General features: G+C 34.4%; 2 protein-coding genes across 53 annotated transcripts in view; one reads left to right on the top strand and one right to left on the bottom strand.

Moving 5' to 3' along the window:
- Positions 1-22,626, top strand: part of Ptprd (protein tyrosine phosphatase receptor type D) — a 2,128,582-nt gene that overhangs the window by 1,490,301 nt on the left and 615,655 nt on the right. For all 49 annotated transcript variants that reach the window (XM_040285790.2, XM_040285762.2, XM_040285761.2 and 46 more), the window contains one exon: positions 7,922-7,960. The gene's annotated coding sequence lies outside the window, so the exon portion shown is untranslated. The remainder of the gene's footprint in view (positions 1-7,921; positions 7,961-22,626) is intronic.
- LOC144377281 (uncharacterized) overlaps positions 1-22,626 on the bottom strand; it is a 503,618-nt gene that overhangs the window by 360,144 nt on the left and 120,848 nt on the right. The gene's annotated exons all lie outside the window — the stretch shown is intronic.

Below are 22,626 nucleotides of genomic sequence, written 5' to 3'. Positions count from 1 at the left end.
AATGAAAGATATACATGTAAATTAATAATTGAGTGTATGCGAGATGCATGTAGGATTCCTTTTTACAACCTTCTAAATATCTTAGCAATTTGTTAAGTGAATAAATGTGCTTTCTACTCTTAAATAGTAAAGGTCCTGAAGAGAATCATGAATAAAAACTGGTGGGGAAATGAAAAACTAAGGATGAGGTGTGGGTTCTTGGGAGCACCGTGACTCTCAGCAGCCCAGATCAATTATTCGTGCTAGCCTTGGCTCTGCTTTTTTCTTTATTGGCTCTGTTTCCTCTATGCATGGTATATTTTAAGCATTAAGGGCAATCCTAGAGAGGCAGCCAGATGGAGAACAAAAAACAGCTTTTGAGCTAGAAGACTTGGTATGTACAAAAAAGATAATAATATTAGTCTGTCAGTGATAAGTGTTGATTGAGTATGCAGATATTAAATGCTACAGGAAACAATAAATCTGACCCTCTTTGGAAGGAAGCTTATAGGATAGGTGTACTTACCAGAGATTGAGAAAAACACAAACATCTGGAGAAAAGCCTAAGTGGTCCAGTGATCCAAAAGTAATAAGACAGTTCATGGAACATCTGGTGTTTCTTAGATTTCATGGTTGAGGGCTGTATTTCTGCCAGGTAATATTTTGATATAAATAATAAAATGCCATCTACTTTCTTTAATACCCTTCTTAAAGACATTCTGTTGGCTGGTTCTTCCTTCTTGATTTCCTTTCTTCCTTAGGCTTCACGGATCCCACACTATCTTTTTTCTCTTCCCATTTTTGTGATGGATGAATTTGTCTTTGTAGAACAGTCTCCTCCAACCATGTCAGTGTTCCCCATGGTTCATCAAATCGTCACCTGCATTGCACTGTTGCTTTTTAACTCTGTCATCAAATTTCTGTCATCAATTTGACCCTTTCTACCCCTGAATTCCACTTCCATTCTCCCAAAGCCTTAAAGTGTGTCTATTCATGGATGTCCCACCATCTTTTCAGACGCCATCTGCCTGTTCCTTACATTCTTCATTCCACTGAGAGATTAATCATCATCAGAGTTCCACCCTTACTATACATTTCCAGGCTTCAAATCCTCCACTCTACAAAACAGCTACTCCCACCAAATTCCATCATCATTCTTCCTGTCTCCTCAGTTTATAGTATCAAGATATGTGATTCTTCCCTCTTCCTATCTCTATGGTTTTCATTGGAGTTCGTTATTCCAAAAGCCTTCTTTTGTAATGTCTCTGGCAATAGGAATGATCTCAGATAATATTTTTGTTAAGTAACCAGACACCAAAATACTGTATATCACCCTGTCATCTTTCTCCTCCACCACTTCATTCAGCCCTTGTCACCTCTTGTGAGAGCCCTCAGTTTCTCCACATTTGTAGTCTTGAGCTGCTCCTAAGCAGTCATCACTTTTAAGTCTGAAAATTTTTCCTAAAAATGCATGTTTAATAACTGCAGTCTCCTTACCAAAAAAAAAAACTCAATAGCTCAATTTCATCCAACAGATATATAATGCCATCTCACAAATGTGAGCCATGCATGTAACATAAATTCCCTTGAAACCACATTATAAAGTGTAAAAATGAACATAGGAAATTAATTTTAATAATTAATATTAATAATTAATGTTGTGTTTAGCCTGAGATATTCCAAATATTCTCATTTTTATATATAATGGCTAATGTTAAAACTTCACAGTTTTTTCCATGCTAAGTCCTTGAAATCATGCGTCTCAGTTCATATTAGCTACAGTTGAAGATCTCAATAGCCATATGTGGCTAGTGACTACCATATTGGACAATGCTGCTACACATTCTACTCATCCTTTCCATTCTTTGTTCGTGCTGTTATCTTTCTCTCTCTCCTTCTTTCAATAAAATTAAATCTTGATCACATCTCAAGACTCCCCCAGCTTAAATTTTAACCCTACTGGGCAACAAGTTTATGATCTCATCTCATGAGATGCATGAGCTATACTAATTAGCTGGCATTTCCCATGTGCTCCTTTTTATAACTAATGCATGAGAATCACATCCTCGTCAGATTGTCAAAATTTTGTACCCTGTCACTTCTCTCTGTCCTTCATATTGTTTAGCAGAATGTCTTTCATGAAGAGGACACAATAAATATTTGTTGATGGCAGATAATAACCTGTAATTACTATAATATAAATAAACAGAATTTATCAGTCAGCAGTTATATAATTCACCAATTGGCTATGATGACAAGCTGTATACTAATATCATTTTAAGTTTAACTTTATAGTTTTCATTGAAAATTCATTCTCCAAAATGAAACACTACTCTTATTTAAGAAGGGTAAAAGAAGTATCAGGAATAGAAGAGTAATGTACACTAAATGGAAAGTTGAGTGAAGCTAGTATAATTTTAGCTCTATAATTTATTTGTATGTGAAGCAATGAGAATATTGATATCTGAAATATAGTGAGCATAATAACATTATGGAAGACATAATTTAGTGAGCTCCAACAAATATTGCCTGATTATCTTATCAGTATGGAGAAATTCTCAGAAACATATTTAGAAGATTTAATAAAAGAATGTGTTGAAAAAAAGTGATTTGATAAGGGAGCTCCAACATCAATTTGGGATGGGAAAGTTTTGTACAATTACTCTGTGGATGTGTTTAGAGGCTGAGGCAAATTCTTTGTCAGAGATGATAAATGCAATGGTGGGTTATACATTTACATACCTGAGGAACCCATGATGAGATTTCACACAAAGAATTACAGATTAAAGTAATGAGTCCTGGTGTAGAGGGTAAAGAAGTTCAATGTGGCTAATATTTCTTTAATCACAAGGGATCTGTTTATAATTTACTAGCACTTTATATAAGATAGAAACTATTAGTAGCCAAATGGTCTTTAGTGTGAAGGGCAAGAATCAATAGTGTAGTAAAAAGGAAGGCTAAGTTTAACAAAGCAGATAGTACATAAAATTATAAAATAAGTGGAGTCTGCAGTTATTCAAACTCCACCATCACCAAACACCCTAGTCTCCCTTCAGATCTATTTGTCCCGTATTGTAACCCAAAGTACCTTCAAGGAGAATGATAGGACTTTTCAGATGTATTTTAATTTTATTGAGAGCTCTTGAAGTTTTCATGATAAAAATATACTGTTCAAGTACTGGCATTATAGAAACAAATATGGCTGAAAGTCCCTTACCAATATTTAAAATTACACTATCATCTTCCTATTAGTAAGTCTGATGCTAACATCCAAACCTTATAATATTTACAAGAGTAATTCAGAAAAAACATGCTTCTCAAATTCAATTTCTTAAAGCTTCTGGATGACTGAGAATGAAATTAGAATATATAGTGTGCATGTGCATTTTTTAGGATTTGTTTTCTATGTATTAATTCATGTAAAATGGATCGATTCTCACCTAAAAATGCACAGATTGTTTATTTATTCTTCTTACAGGTAAGGTTATTGTTAATTTAAATGCAGGCAGAATCCCAGGTGGAGAAACAAACTCTATCAAGGTTGATAGTTATATTTGGTAAATCCAACAAGAAAAGTAGAGGGATGGATAGGAAATGGGCTGGACAAAATTCAGGATGTATGACAGATGTTGTACAGGAATGTTTAGGTACCATCTGAAAAAGCAAATTGGAGGAGCATCAGACAGAGCAGGTACCAGGGCCAAGGACAGAGATGGAGTATCCAGTCAAGCAGAAAAGCTGTACCTGAGAAAAAGACACAGACATTCAAGCAGATGAGGCTCAAACAGGCAAGAAAAAAAAAATGTAGTTCAGGAGACATGGCTTTAGAAGGAGAGATTTATTTGTAGAATGTCAGTTGAAGCCAGCTTTTTTTTTTTTTTTTTTTTTTTTTTTTGGTGGTGGTGGTAGGGCCTGGTAAAGTTAAAGTATGTGAGTAGAAAAGTAGAAAAGGCCAGTTTAAAAGGGAGGGGTTTGATGCATGGGGTAATTAGAGAATGAGCAAGTTATAAAGGTGTCTCTTAATTATAGTTCTTGTTAAAGCAGTTTGGATTTCAGAAATATAATCCCAGATAAAGCTAGTTTTTAAAAACCCTTCCTTCGTATTAAAACCAATGCAGAAAACTTGCAAATGACTTAAGAAAAGAATAGAAACCAAAAAAAAAAAATCAAGAGCAGTCATCAACTTTAGGTCTAAATGATGAAAAAAAAATTAACATTATGGATAGTAACAAACTAGAGGTGCTAAACCTAATCAGAGTTTGAACAGGAGACTGAACTTAATGATTAGCTTGTTGTATGACATGTAGACAAAGACCCTATTTCCTGAACTATTAAATAGTTAACCAGCTCAATTTTTCACCATCCTCATGGTAGCTCCCTGTTATCTCTCTGTGGCCAACTCCTTACTGTGTCTTACAAAGCCTTATATAATCTAAGATCTGGCCTACACCTCCTCTTCCACCCTTTTCATGCCAAGCTATTTCTGGCTCACTGTGTTCCAACCACACTGGACACACTAGTGTTCTTCAAACACTGAAGCTTGTCCCTGAGTCAGAGGCTCTGCACTTAAATGCTCTTTCCAGAAGTCTCTACCCTTTCCTTTCATTTTTCTTTCTATTATTCAGGTTTCAGCTCAGATTACTCCCTTTCAGGAAGATCTTCCTGACTTTATTGTACAGCATCACCCAGCACTGCCCATTTGCTGCCACATTCCTGGGTTTTGTGATTTTCATGGCTCTTAGTTACATTCAAAAACACACATCCATCCATCTCTCTGATCATCTTTCATCTGCCATCTCTGTCTGTCTATCTGCCTTTGCTGTTTATTGCCTGTTTTATCCATAAGCATATAATCTTTACCTGTGCAGAAACTTTGACTATTTTTTTTTTCAGACTGTAACTCTGAGCATCTAGAAAGGACCTCACAGTAAATGTCCAAATATACTTGTTGGATAAATAAATGATGAGATGAGCTACATACCTGTTATATTTTGGTAATTTCACATTCTCAAACATGAGTATTGCTTTCGTTTTGATATCTATTTTTTCTGAAAAGGAAACTAATTTTTGAGGAATTAATCAACTTGTCCAATATCATTTGATGGTAAATATATGTTCAAAGCTCATTCTTTTTCCACCATGATATCTTTGTTATTTAATTCCAAATTATTATGGGTCACATGAAATGGTGAACAGATAATAAAACACTGTAGTGATGGGACTGGGGATGTAATTCAGTGATAGAGTGCTTATGTAGCTTGTACAAGACCCTAGGTTCAAACCTAGCACCACATACACACACAAAAAGCTTCTTTGACTGGTCTAACAAATTATGTTTTATCCATAAAATTAGAGTATAAAATAACTATGCAGCACCTACCAATATTGTAGAAAAACAATAAATCATTTATAAATAGTCATAGAAAAAAAGCAAAATTAAAACATAATACCATTACTGAACTTATAAAATATATACTATATCAAGTTTATTTGAGAGATATAGTTTAGCATGATTAAAAATCTTTTGAATAATTAGTTAGATATTCAAGTGTCTTTGAGGATTATTTAAAGGTTAAACTGAAAGAAATTTATAATAATTTTTCTTTCCTGCCTATATTGTGGGCTTTTAAACATAAACATCAGAAAGTATTCTCTAAGGATTATAAGAAATCAGAAGTTAGCTTTTGTCTCATAGAATTTCTTTTCACCATCATTCTGGTATCTAAGAGATTGGAGAAGTATAAACATCCAAGAAGATAAGTCATGTAGTATCTTAACTCTAGGTTCTTCTGTCTATTCCCATTCAATTATCTGTACCTCCATTCTACATCAGCTGCTCATTCTCATTTATATACTGGCAATTCTCAAAATTACTTGTATAACTTGAACTTTTCCTCTGAGTTCTAGAAATTTTTACCCAACTTAACATTTCCACTTGGTTGACTCACAGGCATTTCAAACATAATATGTCCATAATGGAACTCTACTATTCTCCTCAAATCTTATATTCCAGATCTTCAATATTTTAGGAAATTGACATACATATATCCATATATCCATTCTATAAGCCAGAACCTACCTGGCCATCATTCTTTGTTCCCTACTCTGCCTTATCCTCACATCCAGTGCCCTCAACCAGCCTCTTCTTTGTACCTACAAACCATGTCAATATTCAGTCTAGCATCTTTTATCTTCACTGCCAATATGGTGGTCCACATCTCCTTAACAAAATTTGACCACTGCTTCCAATCACTGTGTCTTCAATCTGTCGTGATACAGCAAACAGATAATCTTTAAAGAAAAAATTGCAACAATATTATCCCCACTAATTTTTTCAGTGGTTTATCCATACATGACATGTTCTATATTAAATAAATATTATGCATCCTTCAAACTTTTTTTAGAGCTTTATTAAGATATAAATGAACGTACCTGTAATTCCAGTGGCTCAGGAGGCTGAGGCAGGAGGATTGTAAGTTCAAAGAGACCCTCAACAACTTAGTGAAGGCTAAGCAGCTTAGTGAAACCCTATCTCAAAATAAAAAATAAAAAAGGTCAGGGTGTTTAACCACTGAACTACATCCCTGGCCTTTTTTATTTTTATTAATCTCTGGTGCCAAAAAAGTTTTTCAAGGTATAAATGATATATAATATACTATAAATGTTAGAGCAAACTATTTGATGAGTTTGGACGCATGTATATACTTACAAAGTCATCACCACAATCAAGATAACAAATACAGCCATCAATTCTACAAAATTAGTAATGGACATGTTAATGCCTCCTTTTTCCTTTCCTTATCCATGTATACAGACCATCATTGATATTATCAATATCACTCAAATCAATTGGCATTTTCCAAAATTCAGCTAAATAAATACCTCTACTTGCCTAAATTACTGACAGAGTCCAAATTAATTTTTCCATTTTTCACTATTTCAAAAAGAAAAAAAGTCAGAGTGAACAAATATACCAAAAAATCATTAGGAAAATGTGAAGATGATTATCCAGTTTATAGAGTGACTTATAAATTACAAAAGTAGTCTGCTGTGGTGGCACACCTATAATCCCCAGTGGTTCAGGAGGCTGAGGCAGAAAATCACGAGTTCAAAACCAGCCTCTGCAAGTTAGTGAGGCCTTAAGCAACTCAGCAAGATCTTGTATCTAAATAAAAATATTTTTTAAATGGCTGGGAATATGACTCGGTGATTGAGAGCCCCTGGGTTCAATCTCCAGTACAATAAATAAATAAATAAACAAACAAACAAACAAATATCCTGAAACACTGTGGCACCTTAATGGACTTGTAACTCTCTCAATCCTAAAAAATACTTATATTAATAATAAACTTTCAGATTTTTACTTAACAATTTTAATAAGACTTTTCCTTAGATGAATTTTAAAATCTAAATTCCTCCCCACTTTTTAAAAAATGTTATCATCATAGTTTGAAATATTCTGTCTTTCTAGAGAGACTCTGATGTTATTCAAAACAATTCAGTGGGTTTTATATATGTTTACCAAAAATATTAAATCTTAACAAAAGTTGATAATGCAAATAATGTTTTCTTTTGTAAGGATTTTTCATAGATTTTTTTCCAACACAAATTTTTATTTAATAATATTGATGGCTCTATATGTTATTTATTTCATATTATATATAATTTTGATTATGAAGTATACTAAATATTTTTAAGCTATCATTCTGCTCTCCAGAATAATCAGAGCATATTTTGCTTCCTGTTGTTTTAAAGGAAATATTTTAAACTGATCTTTACACAATGAGTGTGAAGGAAAATGCCAAAATACAACGAATTTCACTTCTTGTTAGAATTTGACATTTTCCACTAGTTAAGTAATATAAACATGCATCACATAATGAGCAGTATTTCAGTAGCACCATTTTCACTTTAATTGTTATCACATTTCTTTTTTGTTTAGGGAGACGTCTGCTGAACACCCGTGGGATCTAAGGAACAAGTAAGATTTAAAAAATGCTGGGGTTTTTGCCTGACTTTCAGATTTTCTTTGTTTTATTACTTAGTGGTGTTTCTTTAGTACTGTAGTTTGTGCTTCTTTTAAAAAGTGTTATCAATTTTATTATGGAGCTTGAGGAATAAAAGTGGACTTTTGATAATTCAATATTATTTGCAGTCCAAAAAACCTAGATGAATTTTCCGTACATGGTAGACAGACATAAAAGTGAAATTTCAAGTCTGAGGCAATAGTTACATTTCTATTGTCAAGAGTGAGTGTGGATCTATAGAGTGAATTTGTGCAAGGTAATTCTTGCTTTACAAGATGTACAATGCTATAATTATCCTATTCTGGCCTCCAGCCTATGAGTGGAATATATCAGTGGGTGTTTCTCCATCTCTACGCCATGTAGCACCTTTATTACCACTACAGAGTCTGAGATCCATGCAATGTTTGAATAAAATGGGTTGGAATGATGAGAGAAGAGCCTTCCACCAATGAAGTAGAAAGAGAAAGTTTAGTCATCAAAAGACCAGCAGAGAACTAAAAGAGAAATAATAAGTAGGAAGAAGGGTTATCTCCATATGAACAAAGGGAGTGGACCGTTAACAAATACAATAAGTAAATAAATAGCATATATGTCACTCTCAACATTTGGAAAGAAGAAAATAGAGGTGGAATTCTTACAGATAGCAGAGGTCAGAAGCTAAAAAAAAAAATGTGGAGTCAGGATACGTAATTCGAATCACTTGAGAAGAAAAGAGTAGTAAAAGATAGTAGACAAAAAAAGTTCCATTTTTAATTTTTGCTATTTAGCTTATTTGACAATTTAGTTCATTGAAACTACACTGTGAACATTTTAAAAATGGAAGCATTGAATATTTTTATCTATTTCATTGAAAAAGAAAAATTCTTGTCATCATGCAATTATTTGATGTTTCTTAGAATCCTGCTTTATACTCAATTTAAGCCATATTTAAATGAAGAAAATCTTTCCTGATTTATTCCAAGTTGTCTTACTAGTATTCTAAATTTTCTGTATTCAGGAAATCATTTGATGTCTAAAAAAAAGTTAAAATTATGCACTTAGGGAGGTGAAATAAGTCATTAAAATGTAGTTCTAATTTGCAGAAAGTATATGTTAAACAATTCAAATTTTACTGTCAGAACAGTTTAAATCACTCCCACATTCAGGGACACAAAGCCCTAGAATTACCAGTAGTTATCCTGTAATTGCTATTTGCTGGCAAAGGAAAGGTTAACAGTAGTTTGGATCTTGATTATAACATATAGATTTACTAAGAAAACTGTAGAATTGAGTTTTTCTGCTCCAAAATATAAACCACAAAGATTCATCAAGATAATCTCCCTTTTCCTTGGCATAAAGACAGGTAAGTAGGAAATTCTATGCATTTGGGGAAATGTAGTTCTAGGTTCATGGTAGTTGCTGCTGCTCATCAGTTTATGGTGACTAATGTGGTAATCACTTAATGGTAAGACAGAAGTACTCCTTAATAATTGAAATGTGTTGGGGGACATTTCTTGCTTACATCTGATCTATGATGTATAAAGCCGTCATTCCTACTATTTTTCATAACCATTAGTTTTCATACCCATAGAGCAGAATTCAGTAGAGTTCATACCCATAGAGCAAGTACAGAGGAAAAGCTCCCATTGACTCTGAATCCAAAATACTGGGTGAAATCCCAGCACCACCATTAAGAGACACTTAATCTCCCTGAACCTCCATATTTCCATGTTCAAAATAAGGACAATACTACCAACTCACAGGAGAGCTGTGGCATTTGAACAAGTTGTCAGTCTGAAAGTATTTGGTCCACAGTGCTGAGTGACATAAGTAGGAAGGCTTGAATTCTGGCTTCTTACAGGCTCCTGCCCAAAGTCCTACGAGCCACACAAATGAGTTTGTAAGAATTGCTGCAGGTGTTTGTACTTGTGATTCAACTTTACCATTTTCAAAGTTATTTTGAGGGTAGATTAACCCATCATTTAAAAGCTTTAGTCATCACCCTCGTGGCTCTATATCTGGAGTACAGGAAAATGTCTTTAAGTCTCATAAAAAAACTCCACCTGCTGCTCATGTCCTACATTTCTCTAATGAAATAAAACTGGGGCCCTCTCCCCCATTTTACTAGTACTAGTCTAGGTAGTTTTACATACATTGTCTCATATAATTCACAGATGGATCCGAAGGAATATCTGATTGTCCCCATTTTCCAGATGATTCTCAGGAAAGCATGGTAATATGACTGAGGAAACACAAAAAAGAAAAGAAGCTGATATTGGAACACAGAACTCTCTCCACATCTCATGTACATTACAAATGTACCTTACTGTCTTCCTTAAAGAAATGTAATATTTTCAATGCAAATATATGGGAGAAAATAATCACAATGATTTTACCCACTGGTAAAATCACACTGGTGTAGAGAAAATGTTTAGTGGAGGAGACAAATATTTAAAGGGAGGGCAGAGGTATTGCTACTTTCCAAGAGAATGAGAACAGTCAAAGGGATGCAATGAGATGTCTCAAGTTGTGCCCTGGACAAGCCTTATGGGAAGGCATTTTTAAGTAATTCAATGAAAAATCTACAACACTTTCCTCCTTGGCCTGACAGCAGGATTCTTTAAGTCCTTCCCCAAGTGTCTTCAAGACCCATCTCTGAATGTCTACAGTAGTTTAACATGGGAAAAACTCTAGGTCCTGCATCTCTTCTTCTTAATGGCATTACTTTTCATAATCAAAAAACAATGATTTTTTTTTCCTAAGTGCCCTTTGTTTTTCTGTTGATTGTGTCAAATCCATGCTTCATCTGAATTGGACTGGTTATATTTAAGGCATGTTATTATCTCTCTAAACTTTAAATAAGTCAAGAAAAAATAATTCTTATATACAAATGTTCATTTGAGTAGTCCCTTTAGACTCCAGTCTGTTTAACCTTTTAAAAAAAAGAAACTACTAAAAAAAAAAAAAGTTAAAGTAGATTTTCGCATGTTTAATTTTAAAAATAATTACTTCTGATATAATTCATAAAAACATATCTGTTTTGTTCTTTAGTTCAACAAGCTGATTTTATATTGTTATCATGTTGAATAAAAAAATCAACAAAGGGTCCTCTTTCTACTCGATCATACACACATTTACTTACATGCGCACAGATTTACATACATTTTTACACAGAATATAAAAAGAACTTCCCCTCCATTGAAAAATTCTATTTTAGATTTCTAATAATAAGTCATGATAAAAGGTGATTGTGGGAAACAGTTGAAATATCTGAATCTTGAGACATATGTTATTTTGTCTCTAAACTTTAAATAATCTGTGCCAAATTGAGTACTACATTTTAAGCAGCCATCTTTCTTCAGAAGCTAGAGGCTGAATGTGTTTTAGAAACATACTTTCATAGTGTTAATATAAAAATACAGGTTTCCCCTTCCTCAAATTTTCTCCAGTGTAAACAGTGCTTAATAAAGACGGCGGTAAAGTTCAGTTGGTTGCTGTGCATCTGTATTGTTCTTACCATAGATAAACACACTTACTTCCTCTTTGGATTATTCCCAGTAAAGAATTTCTAGGCAAATATGATACTTTCTTGTGGATTGATTGGGATCTCATTCGAGGCAATCACATATATATTTTTTTATAAAACTGCATTTAATGTATAGAAAAGTTCACAGGGGGAAAAACTGAGCTATTAGATGGCCTTTTTGAGGGCACAATGAAAGAAGGATTTGTTATTGAGAAACATTTGGAGTCTTATACAAGAGAAGGAATATAAATTGTACAACATGGACACATTTCCATCTAGACTGTGAGAACTAAGAGTTATCTTGGGATCATGGAGGAGTTTTATTTAAAAATATCAACTTTGCTCATGAAAACTCAAGTAATAAATGCTTCCAGAAAGGAATGAAGTGATAGCAATGGCCCAAACAGTTGTTTATTTGGTATTGCCACGTTTTTATTTCCAAAGAGAGTTATTGTTCCTCTATGAGTTTTACATAGCTCATAGTTTACTTGCTATAGAAAAACATTCATTATCTGTACCAGCTACTGCTTATGAGGACAAGTGGCATCAAGAGGGCAGAAATGCAGCAGCCAGGATCCTGAGGGAGAGGGGCACGCAGGATGCCATCTATTAGTGATGCCACTTAAACTGCAAGGTCCTAACACAGAATTTATTTTACCTTGGAATCCCACTTGTATGACACTTTCCAGGAGGTCACTTTGTAAAGGAAACAAAAAATGGCTTAAGTAGTAGCACCACAATGATAGAACCAATATTGACAGTGAATCCGTCCCCATGGCTATTGCACCAAGAGTTCCTTGAGTTTTGATGTCACTTTGGGGGCCTGGCTCTGGTCAGAGTTACTCTTGTCTGCAATTCCCATACAGTTGGTGACCATGCAGTAATACTAAAACCTGGCTCTTTTGTACTTTCTTAAAGCCACATATATCTGGAAAAGAGTGGGTTGCCAAAAGGGCCATTTCATGATAGTGAATTAACTAGCTTCCAAGGTTACTTAGATTGAAGAAGGGAAAGAAAAAGGAGGCTTGTTCATTCCAACCTTTTGGAGCAGAAAAATACAATGTTAATTTAACATGGACTAAAATGTTAGAGACAGCAAAGGATAAGGATTCTTCCATATATGAGCACTGCTAGTAGATCTGACTTGTGAGTGACCACTTCTTTGCTTCCGTCAATGATCAATGACAGGACGTACTATGTTAGCACAGCACTATGGGCTTCTTCCATGGCATACTTATTTTCCCTGTGTTCAGTATTAATTCTAGTGCCAGTCACCCCTAATATTAATTATTTCTGTAAAAGTTCTTCATAATGCATTGAGATTTAGTCACTGTTCTATTGCTTTGACATAAATTCCTAGAGCCTCAGATGTTGGGAGATAAAAGCATAAGAACTAGTAAGAACTTTCAAATATTATTGTCCAGCTTTTTTCAAAAATTAATATCTGTACTATCTGCATCCCTCTACCTCCCTATCTTTCTACCTTTGTTAGTAAGATCTGTTGCATTTATTTTCCTTCAAAAAATTTGGACATAAAATTTTGCAGAAAAAAAAAATCTACCTAAGAGAGTAACCAACTGTATGATACAGATTTCTAATGCCCTGGGTTAAGGGGCAGTAAATACCCAGGCAAGTCACAGATTTTCTTTTAGCATTGCTGAGTTTTGTGAAGTTTATCCCTATCTGATGTTACAGGATTTAATGACAAAGATACAGGTTCTCACATGACAGAAAATAGAAATTCCTTATCCTGGAAGTCAGAAAGGCAAAAACATATACATATGACATCAAATGTAATGGGCCTAGGTAAAAACCTCAGTACAATTCTATAGCTCTCCTTTAAAGTCTGTTGTGTTTACATATCCACTTAAAGAAAATTAGTTATTAGACATTGTAAATAGTTTTCCTTATCTGCATGTGAAAGGAAAAACAATCTTCTATTTGATTTTTTTAACCACTTGTATTAGAAGTTGTCCACCATTAACTTCCTTAAGTGCAAGGATTTATCTCATGATATTCAGTCAATGGTTATTAACTGTGACTGCGTTTGGTGAATGTGTCCGGTTCTGTGCTTTGTACCAATTAGCACAAACTCCAGCAGCTTGACAAAATGCATATTTATGATCTCATGTTTTCCACAGGTAGTTATGGGGACAGCTTGGTCAGGTTCTGTCCAAGCAATCAATGTGTCAACCAAGGCTTAGATCTCAACTGGAGGCTTGACTGGTGACAGATGCACTTTCCTGTTCACTCAGGTTGTTAGCAGAATTTTCTCACTCTGGCTGTAAGAAGAGGGAAGGGGGTGTCTTCTTGCTGGCCATTGGCTAAAACTTCTCTCATATCCAAGAGCTGCTTAAAGTTGCCTGCCTATGTTCTTCTCCACAGCACTCTGACAACATGGCACCTTAATTCTTTAAAACCAGCAAGGGACTCTATCAACAAGAGCAAGATTCACTGGGACAGGATTTTTGATATGGACACTATGAGGAAGAGCCCATGAGAATCATCTTAAAGTCTCTTTATCATAGTATCATCATAAGAATGAGTGCCAGGGGTAGTCTTGAAATCCCAAGTTGGAACTAGAATTTAAAATCATACTAGAGAAGACATACAAAAAAATCTTAGTTTGATCTTACTAATTAAAACATAAAAAGGCTGTTAAAATATCTATAGGCTGTATAGTTATTCACTACACTAGATTTATAAAAGTGCCATGTCCACCGTATTTCCCATTGTAAGAGGCTGAATCTTCAGGGGCCAGGAATGTATTTTTGGTTACTCTGTCAGTGAATAGCATGAAAACCTCTTTCCTTGCTGAATGCATTCTGAGTCTTAGGACTTTGAATAACACAGTTTGCTTTTAATGTGTGCCTCATGATGTCTACTATTGTTTGGTCTTTAACAACCACAGAGGTGATTATATACTATGTAATTATATACTGTAGTTATTATGTGTTTTACCATCTATTTATCCATAGGTCTGTTTTCTCAAATAACCACTTAATGCTATAATGTTTAAATCAAAAGCTCCAGGCTGACTAGTCTTCTAGGATGTGAAAATAATAGATGAATTATAAGCTATTCTCCAAGGAATAACATATTGGGATTTGTGAGACTATGAGACTTTGTAACATAGGAGAAGCCACATCTGATAATCCATGGAAAAACTCATCACCTTTGTATCTTCCTGGGCTTATATGAAAACAGATACTATTTTTGACTTCCCCTGCAGGAAATTGCCACTTTCTACTAGAGAGAAGCAATCTCTAAGGTAACCAGGATGCACACTCCATTGCAATTTATAACAAAGGCAATCTAAATTATGAGCATATTACACACGAATCCAAAGGCAAAGGAAATGTTTTCATAGAAAATAAACCTAATATAAGTCATTGAAATTCCAAAATAATTGTATTTATTTATGTTAACTTTTGTTGTGACATCCTTTATGTCTGCTATGCAATAAGCACATAATATCGGTCAGCCCATATGTTAGTCAGTTTTCCATTACTATAACTACCTAAGATAATTGACTTTAAAGAGGAAAGGTTTATTTAGAGATTCTAGTACTTGGTCAGTTGACCCTGTTGCTTTGGGGCCTGTGGCAAGGCAGCATATCATAGTAGGAGTACATGGTGGAGGAAGCTACTTACCACATAGCAGTCAGGAAGCAAAAGAGAGAGATGAGGGGTCAGCGTCTAAATATGCTATTCAAGGGAAAAACCCCAAATGGCCAGAAGACTTCCAACCAGGCCCCAACTCATGAAGATTTTTGCCACATCCCAATAGCACTACAGGCTAGGGACCAAGCCCTCAATATGTGTGTCTTTGGGTAGTACTTATCCAAATCACAACAGTCCACTACTAGCCCTTTTCACTAGACACAATAATCATGTGGCAATGCAATGCATATGCATCTGTCAGGATCCTGGCAGAAAACTGATGACTAGTCGTAGAAGGACCCGCAAAGTAAAAAGATAGCGAAGCTACTTCTGTACCTTGCCTGTACCAGACATAGGGTTATCAGAATTCAGAATGCACTGTACTGTTGAAGAGGGCCACTCAACAAGAACCAGGCCTTGAATAAAGAAAATCAACATAGGAAAACAAGTGCCTGGCAGGTAAGTAATCAGCGATATACACACCACAACTTCAGTTTTATTTTACCCTCTAATATTCTGCTGGTACCTCCCATTGCTTAAACCAAAAAGAAGTCACAAGGCAAGATATCCTAGTTACTGTGATCCATAAATGTCACACTCACTAGACACATAGTGGAGGAAGAAAGGTGAGAAGCCTCAGGATATCCCACAGCAGGTCAATGTGCATTAGCAACTCACAGCATATTATGGATAATTTTGTCCCATTTTTATTAAAATTCTAACTTTTGTCCATAGTTGGAGTTCTATTACATCTTCCCTTTATGCCTGGGGAATACCGGTAAAAGTTATGTTGAATCTATTACTTTCTAACACTGCTTTAGGAACTACATCAATCATCTACTTCATTTATTCAGATTTTGGCCTCTTTTCAGGAATCATGGGACTTCTAGGAAGTATTGCTGAAATCTTTAATATTCTTTCAACCATTCAAATGGGTTAAAGAAACTAAGAATTTCCATTTTTGTACAGGGTAGCCAAGTTCAGGACATTTCTTTAAATCTTCTTAAAGAAAGTTTCATATGTAAGGAGTGAAATATACACAAGACCCTGAACAGAGGCCCAAAATCAACGCAAAATTCTCAGAACTCCTTAAAGTGGCCTAGTCAAATCTGGAAATAATTTCTAAAGCTTACCACAAATCTTAGTTTATCTCCTAGTATTTTGTATCTTCCCTTATACTCTTTATGTGGCCATAGCATTGAAAAAACAAAAAACAGACAGAGAACTTTATTCCAGGATTTCAGCTAGAAAGCTTAAGTTTAGATAATATTGGCAGGTGTGTGGATTCACTCCCTCCACACTGAAAACCCAGAAAGGCTGAGTCCTTGAAATTACCAAGTATATGGAAATAAAAGAAAGAACCTGAAACAGAAAACAGGAGAACTACTTGGAAGTCTCTAGAATATACTTAGATCACCAAATCCCTTTTCATACTCACATTTAGTTATGAGGTCATATCTCCCTCATTCTAATAAGAAATCAGAGGTATAAAACTTCAGAGAAATTAAACTAGAAACCATGGATATGGATGGCAAGATGAGGTACTGATCAGAAGTAAAAAAAAAAAAAAAAAAAAAAGAGGGATTCAAATTTAAATATCCTTCCTAGACATGAACCTCCTATATATAGCCAGAGTACCAGCACAAAGAATGAATTTGGAGTTTTCCTCTTTGGAGAAAAGCTAGTGGTACCTGAGAAGATACCCAAACATAATGATATATAGACACTGGTTATTCAATCACCCTATCATAAACCCTGAGCCAACAAGCATATCTCCAACACACACATATTGACCAATGTCCCAGAAGAGCTTCTTGTGGCACCACTTAAGTAGACAAGGATGACCAGATATGAGAAGCAGCTGCAACATAAAAGAGAAAACAACGACCAAAAAGATATAAACCAGGGAGCAGAACTGGAGAATATTAAATTCATGAAAGTAGAAGAGTATATTATAAAATGAAGAAAACATTCATAGAAAAATTTAAAGATCTTCAGTATTTGGAATATTACAGCAAATAAGCATAATATAAAAGGAGAGATGAAAGATACAGTTAATGAAACCTCCTAGAAAAATGAGCAAAAAAAAAGTCAATAGAAAATTATTTAATTTATTTTAGTTTGTTTTATTTATTTCTTTTGGCAGTAGTGGGGATTGAACCCAGGACACTCTACCACTGAGCTACAGCCCAGTCTTTTTTTGTATTTTTTTATATTTTAATTTTTTTTTAAATTTTTGGTAAGGGGATTGACTCCCAGAGCACTTTACCACTGAGCTACATCCATAAATGTTTTTAATTCTTTTTTTGTGAGACAGGTTCCCCTAAATTGCTGAGGCTGGCCTCAAATTTGCAGTCCTACTGCCTCAGCTTCCCAAGTAGCAGAGATTACAGTCATGCACCACCACGTTCAGCAAGAAAAATTTTTTAATGAGAGAATTAATCCAAGACCTCCAACCTCTGACTAAAATGGCTTCTGAAAAAGGACCTCATAGAAAGTCTAAGTACAAAAATAGTAAAGATAAAACAAAAGAAAATTTTGCTAGAACAAAAGGACATTATTCTCCACACCACAAGGATCCAATGACTATTTAACATATGGGTTTCTTTTAAAGACCTATTGTGAGGCAACCCATGGGGAGATAACAGAATCATCAAGGTAAAAAAAAAGTCTAAGCCACAAAGGAGAAAATTATGTTAAAACACTTCCCTTCTAAACTTTCATAAGAAACAGCTGGAAGATATGCTTAATCTGTATTAGGGAGTAAACCACACAAAACAAAACAAAGATCCAAGAAATAGGCAGGAGAGCAAACACAGGAAAAAGGTAAAGGGGATTTCAACAATAACAAAATAATAGTAATTTACATGGGATTTCAACAACATCAACAAAATAATAATAACTTTTACATGGAATCCAAAGCAAAAGTTTTAGACTGAGGTAGGAGGGCAAAGGCATGAAGATCTCTGAGAAGGGATTGGAATTGATGGGAAGTTGTGGCTGTTCTAAATGTTTAGAAAGAAGCATTGATTAGGAAAAAATTAAAAAAGAAACCTTAAAGTTTAAAATATATATATATATATAATTTAGATATTATAAATATATGTGTGTATGTATTATACAAATATACCTTCAAACTGAAGGTATATTTGTATAACACATTGTTTTCCCCTTCAATTTTATTATTCTCAGAGGTTTGGGTAGCTAATGAAGACTTTTCCCTTGTTGTAAATAGACAAATCATTAAATGTTATAAATAGTTTCATTGAATATGGTGTTACACATCTGCTGTCCCAGCAATTTGGAAGTTTGAGACAGAAACATTGCAAATTAGAGGCCAACCTTAGCAACTTAGCAAAACCCTATCTTAAAATTTAAAAAAATAAATAAATAAAAAGGGCTGGGTATCTAACACAGTGATAGAGCAGCACTGGATTCAATCCCCAGTACCACAATAACTTAAATTCTGCATACTATAGTTACGTAGCCACATCAATGTTCATAGCAGCATAATTCACAATAGCCAAACAGTGAAAAACCAATCTAGGTGCTTTTCAACAAATTAATGGATAAAGAAACTGTGGTGTATATACACAATGGAATATTACTCAGCATTAAAAGAGAATAAAATCATGGCATTTACAAGTAAATGGATAAAGTTGGAGAACATCACACTAAGCAAAGTAAGCCAATTCGAGAAAACCAAAGGCTGAATGTTCTTTCAGAGAAGTGGATATTAATCCATAATGGGGCTGGGTAAGGGGAAAGGCCTGTGGGAGAATGAAGGAACTTTGATTGGGCAAAGGGGAGGGAGTGAAGGGTAGGAATAGGGGCAGGAACGAAGGTGGAATTAGATGAACATCATTACTCTAGGTACATGTATGACTGCACATGCGGTGTAACTCTATATCGTGTACAACCAGAAAAATGAAAAGTTGTTCTCCATTTGTGTACAATGAATCAAAATGCATTCTGTATAACTAATTAGAATTTTTAAATTAAAATAAAAACAATAACAAAAGTCAATTTCCTCTACCCAAGCTTGTTATCACTTGGGTAAAGGAAAACAAAGCAATTAGACTTATCTATCTTTATTTAGCTCTACTAACTATATCACCCATCAATCTCTTCAAAAATCATTTCTCTCCTTTTTTCTTATAAATAAATATTGCTTCATTAAATAGGTTTTTCCCCCAGTATAATAAAAAAAAAAAAAGATATTTTAGAAAAAAAAAAAAACGCTGTGGGTCATTTTTAATTCCGTGAATTGTATCCTTAATACTTACTATGTTAATAGTATAAAATTTTTTTCTTTAATTATCAGAGAAATGGATTTATAATATCAGTAGTACTCCCTAAAATTAATAGTTACATCTGCAAGCAGATGTTTACATAATATCTTCTCAATTTCAGAGTAAAAACAACAGGTAGATTATGTAAATAAATATGGTAATTGCAGCCCAATGAGAATTGCAAATTTAAAGTTCAATCTTCATTTTAACAAGAAGTCACTTACAGAGATGGAAATCTGAGGATCAGTGATTCTTCAGAATAATGTTAGCCTTTAAAATCGAATTCATAAATACCAAGGGAGTGAATAGTCTTTGCCTTGTTTATTCCTCCAACATAAATAGACTTTCTCTTTTAAACTATATATCTTGCTCATTCTTGAGAAGAACACCAGCCCTCTCAAGAGAGGAGGAGGAAAATACCAATTCATAAATGATGTACCATTGTATTTGTTCTAATAAGCTTTCAAATATAGGAGAGCCTAGAATGATAGAGTCAGACTTTAATGTTGAAAATCATATTACATCGTCAATTGGATATACCTCCAATCTTTCTTTTGACAGCTAAATTCATGTGCTTCAGACACGAAAGTGAAAGAAGTCTTCTTTGAATCAATTGCACTATTGCTTCATTCTAAATGAGGCAGCAGCCAGCTTACGGTTCATTGAGGCATTCTATTCTGTGAAGATTAAAAGTTATTTAATTTATGATGAGGAAAATAAAAAGTCCAGCCTATTCAGACAAAAGCCCCAGAAGCTCTTCAGTAAAGAAAATTCCAGAGTTCTGTATTTCTCAAATAATAATTGCATGTGTTACTTTATTTCTCTTTAGCACGTTTAGTGAGCTAGTAAACTGATGTAAAATAGGAGCGCAGACACTGAACAATGAGAGGTGTGAATTTGTCTTCCAGACATATTCAAATTATGATAAGAAATCTTGATTTGCTTCTTTCAAAAGAAAAAGGATCTCTCATTTAAGAAAGTCATGGTTATAACCAGTGAAGCTTGCTAAAATGTATTAGAGAATAATAAAGTGAACTTTATTAAAAGGCACCCTTGGGAGCAATCCCATCATCCTCTACAGCTGAGAACAGCAGAATTGTTGCCTGGCCCTTTTAGTCTTCTTATACTTAGTTTTTTGTAGAATGTCTTTTTACAAAAAGGATTGGGTAAGTGTAATTGCAGTTGCCTTTTTAAATGATTTGTGACCATTAGGTGGTTCATGCAGGATGTTGGTGGATTTTATACTTCTTTGTTTTGTTCATCAATTATTTCACACTGATATTCCTCTCTCACTTGTGAGAATTATAAATTAATTATTGTTCATAATAATTATTCATCAGGTACCTACTATGCACTATGCATCCTGGTACTTTCACTAACACATGCTATTTTTTGTTCTCAGAAAGTTCCGGCAAGGTAGTCACTATTTTATACCCACTTTATGGGGAGGAAATCTGGACTCAGACTAGATTTTCCATTTCTCCTGCATCACTGAAAATATCCAGCAATGAACTGAGCAAATAGAAAGTGGTCAATACATGACTGGCTTATTATTATATCCTCTAGCTAATTTCACTTGCTTCCATTTCCACCAATGGAAACAGACTGGAGCCATAACAAAACTATTTAGTTCTTTCTCCCTGAAGGTCCACTAAAATGTATGCGCTGGAGGGTATAAAGAGAGCATGGCTAATGAAGGAATAGATGATTCTAGAAAATGATACTATGGTCTGTAATGAGTTTAACACCTGGCAGATAATGTAAATGGCACTGAAAATTAGCTCATTTTTGGCTTCCCTGTGCCCTGTGCAATGGAACAAAACTTGCATTGAAAATAAGCCCAATTTTTTTGTTTTTATTTTGTTCTGTTTTATTTTGTTTTTTCCTATACACACATGTTTTGAATCTGAGCTATGAATTGGTGCTGTGCACTTCCTAACTCCTCTCTTCTAGCTCCACCCAAATAGATAAGTTCTGTGGATTATAAGGGAAGGTTGATTTTCAATCCTACCTCTTGCACATGGGCAGTTTTGCCCTCCATCCTTAATTTGCAGTGTGGTTATATCATCCGAACATAAATTTATTTTATTCCTGGAACTTTTCACCTTTTGAAAATGGGAATGATCCATATGGCTAAAGAATGTCAGGAAGGGAAACATTTGGAAAGAATTACATGGATGCAGTCATTCCGGATCTTGATCATCTTAGCCAACAACAGCCAATTAAGAAAACAGGCACTGAGTGTTATATGCCAAAAGTTTAGAATTCCAGAGTGTTCATAACAGATAGGTGATTTAAAATTGTCATCATTGTAGAGTTCCAACGAGACTTGTGTTGTGATGGATGGAATGTAGAAGGATAGAAGTGAGGCTACACTTTATATGATCAATTATTTTAAAGTTTTCAAATAAAGCGTGAGATATTTCAAACCTTTCTGTGTCATAGTTATATTCTTAAACTTTAAAAAAGATTAAGTTCATGTAAATGCCTCTTAAGCTATAAATTACACTAACAAAAATAATATTTTCTATAAAACATACATTTTTGAGCTGGCCATGGTGGTACTTGCTTATAATCACAGCTACTCAGAGGCTGAGGCAGGAGGATTCTAAATTCAAGGCCAAACAGGGTAACTTAGTGAGACCCTGTCACAAAATAATAAGGGTGAAAAAATTAGTGGTAGAGTGTCCCTGAGTTCAATCCACAGTACTACAAATAATAATAATATTTTGAAGAGTTATAGGTGACAAACACCACTCATCTTAATTATTTTAAACAAACTCTCCATGTGTAGGAGATCAAAGTCAATGAAAAGATTTCACAAAGATTTATCTAAAGGGCCAATATAAGCTCATGCATACTCAGTATTGGTATTTGCCATGTAGCAAATGATTCATGGTGGGATGAGACCTAGATCAGAGGGCAGGTCTATTTAGGAATAATAGGAACATTAAGTGGATGACTTATTTGAAAGGCAACAAAATCACCCAAAATATGATGCAGTCTTGCCTATTATGATGTGATCAGACATGCACATTATATGACTTTTTCTTATTTTACTAGTAGAGATAAATCTTTAATAACCTTGGTAAGAGGGGAGTAACCTTTGTCAAATATTTTAGGCCAGTTCAAAAACACATAATGGGCATTAATTCTGTCTG

The sequence above is a fragment of the Ictidomys tridecemlineatus genome, chromosome 4, assembly GCF_052094955.1.
Source record: "Ictidomys tridecemlineatus isolate mIctTri1 chromosome 4, mIctTri1.hap1, whole genome shotgun sequence".
Lineage (NCBI taxonomy): Eukaryota > Metazoa > Chordata > Mammalia > Rodentia > Sciuridae > Ictidomys > Ictidomys tridecemlineatus.
Note: the sequence above shows the minus strand (reverse complement) of the source record. Positions and strands in the feature narration are given on the sequence as shown.